The following is a 6,020-nucleotide window of genomic DNA, read 5'->3' on the forward strand; positions in this document are numbered from 1 at the left end:
TTCTTCTTCTTCTTCTTCTTCTTCTTCTTCTTCTTCTTCTTCTTCTTCTTTTCTTCTTCTTCTTCCTCTTCTTCTTTTTTTTAAGATGGAGTCTTGCTCTGTGGCAAAGGCTGGAGAGCAGTGACACGATCTCAGCTCACTACAACCTCTGCCTCCCGGGTTCAAGCAATTCTCCTGCCTCAGCCTCCCGAGTAGCTGAGATTACAGGTGCACACCACCATACATGGCTAACTTGTATTTTTAGTAGAGATGGGTTTTCACCATGCTGGCTATGCTGGTGTTGAACTCCTGACCTCAACTGATCTGCCCTCCTCGGCCTCCCAGAGTGCTGGGATTACATGTGTGAGCCACCATGCCCAGCCTGTTTCTGTCTTTTCATGTGCCCCTCCTCTGGACCTCCCTGGGTCTTTTCTACTACTCTGCATCCCTTCCACCCCCATCCTTCTGCCACTTTGGAGTAGAAGAAAGAAAGTATGTCCTGCTGCAAAAACAAGTTGGCATTTGTTGAATTCTAGTTCAATGTACTCCAGGCTGGTGTGCAAAAATGCTGTATATGTATTTTCTCATTTAATCCCCACAATAGCCTAATGGGGTATATAGTGCTAGCTAATCTCCATTTTACAGAGAGAGAATCTGAGAATTAGAAAGGTCATGTAATTTACCACTATTAGGAGAAAAGCAGGAAGTAAATCCTGAGTTGGCAAACTCCAAATACTAAACTACGAATTCCTCATTCCATGAATGCTATCCAGGAACAACTCTCCATAGGAAGAGTGAAAGTAGCCAACATAACTTTTTAAATGGATTAATGAAAATCGAATGAATATATGCTAAGGCCAGTTCTTCTTGCTCATTGTTACTTCTTAAAGATAACAGTCGTAATTTTCTTTCATTTACTAGTGGCAGAAGGGCTAAGTCAGGCCTAAATCCAAGTACAGGTCAAAATAACCCTTACCTAAGAAACTACCCAGTCTCAGGTGTTGTCCACTGGGCTGAATTATTGATTGCTAGTGGATCAAGTACATTATTTATTTCTAGTGGATCAATTACATTTCTTAAATTGTTTTCTAGTCAATAAAATGTCTTATACTAGTGAATATACTTGTTGAAATCACAGATAACCATAATGAACTAAGTATTGATCAGCGGCACTGTAAGTATCTATTGATCCTTCCCCATTTTGAATTGTTCAGGGGCAGTGTGATAATGGGAATTATGAAATGCTCTTCTCCAATGCCCTTGAGAAGCCCTCTCAAAATTCAGCCCTATCAGATGTATGGACCTGTGGGCTTCACCCGGTTTCTCTTTGGAAGGAGTGCATCTGAGATTAATCTCAGATTGGAATCTGAGTCCACCATCAGAGTGTCTTTACACCACTTTCATCCTTTTCTGCCTTTGATGATTCAGGGAGAATCTGTCACCTCTGCAAAAGAAAATAGGAAGTATGCGAAAGATCTATTTTGGCAATACCTAACTGATTGCTCTTCTTAACATTAAAACAGGCACAAACACATTCTATTTCCTTTTGCTTTTGAGTATCAGAAGCCTTGGCAAGAATAGTGTGCTGGGACTAGGAGGGGGATGGGAGTTCACCTAGCTTCCGAGTTTCATGTAATTTTCTCTTCTTGAATGGTTATAATATTCATGTGAAGTACCCAAGGTTTAAAAGATCCATGATTTTTCAACTGGGACCATACCACACCCTGTGGGGCATCTGGAAATATGTTTTGGCTTCTCCTAATGATTTGGAGGAAACCAGGATCATTAAATATACTGTACCTAGGTGTGGTGGCTCATGCCTGTAATTCCAGCACTTTGGGAGGCCAAGGTGGGTGGATCACTTGAGGTCAGGAGTTCAAGACCAGCCTGGCCAACATGGTGAAACCCCATCTCTACTAAAAATACAAAAATTAGGCGGGCGTAGTGGCATGCACCTGTAATCCCAGCTACTCGGGAGGCTGAGGCAGGAGAATCACTTGAACCCAGGAGGCAGAGTTTGCGATGAGCCAAGAGTATGCCACTGCACTCCAGCCCCAGTGACAGAGTGAGACTCTGTCTCAAAAGAAAAAAAAAAAAACATGTGTCCAACAAATATTAGGATACTAACTATGTGGCAGTCAGTCACTGTACTAGTCAGTGGGGACACAATGGGCCCTGCTTTCCTGAAGCTTACAGGCCAATAGGGGAGAAAAAGAAGTAACCTCTCTCAGTAAGCTAGCATGGCAATCCTATGAAAGCCAAGTGTGGTGAGTGGGGTGGAAGCTATAGCTGACATTGGAGGGACACAATGGGCCCCTTCAGAAAAGTGATGTTTAAACTTAGACTTGAGGATTGGTAAGAGAAGATACAATTAAGCAAACAGAATAGAAGCTCTCTAGGGTTTAAGAGAATGACATATAACATTCACCAAGGCTGTAAAGCCAGGATAAGCTTGGCCAGTTTTAGAAACTAAAAGAATGTGAAGACAGATTATGCCAGGATTAAAGAAATCTATCAAGGTAAGAAGAAAGCAAGCTGCCATTTTTGGCCTCTCACCATAAACAGTGGGTTACAGGCATACATTACCGTCTCATTCTCCCTTGCACATTCTCTGTGCAAGAAAAATGGTCTTATCCCGAGATGAGGATATGAAGAGGGAGGTTCAGAAAGTTTAATATTCCTTTGGTTACATGGCCAAACAGTAAGTAAGTGGTAAAGCTAAAATTCAAACCTACGTCTGTTTGACTCCACATCTCATGTTACTTTAGTTTCTTTATTTTATTATTTTATTTTATTTTTTTATTTTTTATTTTATTTTATTTTATTTTACTTATTTTATTTTATTATTTTATTTTATTGAAGCAGAGTCTTGCTCTGTTGCCCAGGCTGGAGTGCAATGGCACAATCTCTGCTCAATGCAACTTCTGCCTCCCGGGTTCAAGCAATTCTTCTGCCTCAGCCTCCCTAGTAGCTGGGGTTACAGGCACCCGCCACCATGCCCAGCTAATTTTTGTATTTTTGGTAGAGATGGGGTTTCACCATGTTGGCCAGGCTGGTCTCAAACTCCTGACTTTGTGATCTGCCCACCTCAGCCTCCCAAAGTGCTGGGATTACAGGCATGAGCCATCACACCTGGCCATCATGTTCTTTATTAACCATGACATTATAAAAATGCAATTGTTCACCAGGTGCAGTGGCTCATGCCTGTAATCCCAGCACTTGGGGAGGCCAAGGTAGGAGAATTGCTTGAGCCCAGAAGTTTGAGCCCAGCCCCAGCAACATAGTGAGACACCCTCTATAGAAAAAAATAAAAACTGAGCCAGGTATGTGATGCGCACCTGTAGTTTCAGCTATTTGGGAGGCTGAATTGGGAGATCATTTGAGCCTAAGAGGTCAGGGATGCAGTAAGCTATGATCATGCCTCTGCACTCCAGCCTGAGTGACAGAGCAAATCCCCATCTCAAAAACAAAACAAAACAAAAAAAGCAGTTGCTCAACAACCACCTCTCTTAAATGGAAATCAATGAAAATGAAAAGGGAAGGGAAGAAACAACCAAAGTGGGCATGGGGAGGAAGAAAGAGGGAAGGTCAAAGCGAAGGTTGGAAATCAGATCAGCAGGGTGAAAATAACCAGGGGGAGAAAAAACAGTCTAGGGTAGCCTGCATCTCGTGGATTTTCAAGCTGTTCAATTCCAACATTCCTGATCAGGGCATGGTTTGAAGATATTCCTGATGTGGGGCCCATTAACACTGACTGGGCTGGAATTACCTGTGCAGACAGGCTGGAGGAAAGGGGCAGTGGTGTTTGTTTAAGAAATGTACTTGGAAGACATGAGATGCGGTTAACTAGACGAGCATCACAGCAGCTGGCCTCTTCTTCCCAACACGCACAGAACTTCACCAGAGAAACCATTCTCTATGTGACCCTCCTCATTTTCAGAAGAAAATGGCCTCATAAGAAGATCAGGGCTGGGTACAGTGGCCTAAGCGTGTAATTCCAACACTTTGGGAGGCCAAGGCAGGAAGATCACTTGAGGCCAGGAGTTTGAGACCAGCCTGGGCACTATAGCAAGGTCCTGTCTCTACAAAATAATGAAAAGGAGTTGGGTGTGGTGGCATGCCGCTGTAGTCTAAACTACTCCGGAGGCCGAAATGGGAGGATCACTAGAGACCAGGGGTTCAAGGTTACGGTGAGCTATGATCACACCATTGCACTCCAGCCTCAGTGACAAAGTAAAACCCTGTCTCCAAAAAGAAAACAAGTGAAGATTAAGGATTGGAAAGCAATGATGAGAAAGATCTCATCAAGATACTGACAATCGGTTGGGCACAGTGGCTCACGCCTGTGATCCCAGCACTTTGGGAGGCCGAGGTGGGCGGATCACGAGGTCAGGAGAGCAAGACCATCCTGGCTAACAAGGCGAAACCCCATCTCTACTTAAAAAAAAAAAATACACAAAATTAGTTGGGCATGGTGTTGGATGCCTGTAGTCCCAGCTACTTGGGAGGCTGAGGCAGGAGAATGGCATGAATCCGGGAGGCGGAGCTTGCAGTGAGTTGAGATCGCGCCACTGCACTCCAGCCTGGGCAACAGAGCAAGATTCCATCTTAAAAAAAAAAAAGAAAAGAAAAAAAGAATACTGACAGTCCGATACTGTGAAGGGCATTTCCAGAAGCCCTTCAGTTATCATAGAAGAAGCCTTCCAGGGACTCGATAGTGGGTGTCTAAGCAGACACCCCCATCTTTATAAAGTAGTGGTTAAATGTGTAGGCTTTGAAGTCATGCAGACCTGGAGACAGACTGCTGTGCTTTGAATATTTCCTGGCCTTGGTACTGGCTGGTTATATGAACTATGGGAAGTTTCCTGACCTCCCTGGGCCTCAGTTTCCTCTCTAGTACATATCTCACGAGGACATTGTGTGGGCTGAACAAGATAAGGCACGTAACCAGCTCAGCATAACATCAAGTCTCTAGAATGTATTCATAATATAAACTATTTTCTGAGGGAGAAAAGGCAGAAGATGTTGTTGAATATTAAGATAATGTTTGGAGGATGTGCACTGCCTTAGTTTAAACACTGAAAATGACAGCACTAAACTAACTCATCGTTGAGAGCTGATTCATGTCTCAGGCACTGTTGTAGGTACTGGGAACACTTTTTTTCTTATTTATTTATTTATTTTTATTTTTATTTATTTATTTTCTTGAGATGGAGGCTTGCTCTGTTGCCCAGGCTGGAGTGCAGTGGCACAATCTCGGCTCACCGCAACCTCTGCCTCCTGGGTTTGAGTGGTTCTCCCACCTCAGCCTCCCGAGTAGCTGGGATTACAGGCATGCACCACCATATCTGGCTAATTTTTGTATTTTTAGTAGTGACGGGGTCTCATCACGTTGGCCAGGTTTGTCTCAAACTCCTGGCCTTAAGTGATCCTCCCACCTCAGACTCCCAAAGTGCTACGATTACAGGCTTGAGCCACCATGCCCGCCACTTTTTTAAAATTTAATCCTCACAGCAAGTTTGTAATTATTAATTCCAAACAGAAGCTCAGAAAGGTTAAGTAGTTTGCCCAAGTTGCATAGCTAGAAGGTACCCAGGCCTGGATCCCAATTCACAAATGTACAAAACAGAAACTTTGTAAAGCATGAATTTGTTCCACTCTGGAGTCCATTGTTCAGGGAGGTTGCATGCAGGTCTCACCTGAGGAATCAGGCTGAGCAAGGCATTTTCCTAACAGTTCAGCTACAGCTCTTCTGCATGGTCAGGACTAGGACAAGCACTTGCGGCTTATCCTAGGACAGCCCTGCTGCTGCCTCAAAGACAGAGACCTACCTTTTCTATGTTCATACGAATGCAAACAAGCCAACCAGTAGGATGGTCAGATTTAACAAATGCAAATACAGGAGGCCAGTTAAATTTGAAAAATAGCTCTAACCACCAAATTTTTGTAATTTAATTTTTTAAAAAGCTGAATATAGGACATTTAAGGCATCCTGGAAAAAAATCCATATAGGACACCAAACAAAATAATTAAAATAGGAC

Source organism: Piliocolobus tephrosceles, chromosome 2 (genome assembly GCF_002776525.5).
Source record: "Piliocolobus tephrosceles isolate RC106 chromosome 2, ASM277652v3, whole genome shotgun sequence".
Classification (NCBI taxonomy): domain Eukaryota; kingdom Metazoa; phylum Chordata; class Mammalia; order Primates; family Cercopithecidae; genus Piliocolobus; species Piliocolobus tephrosceles.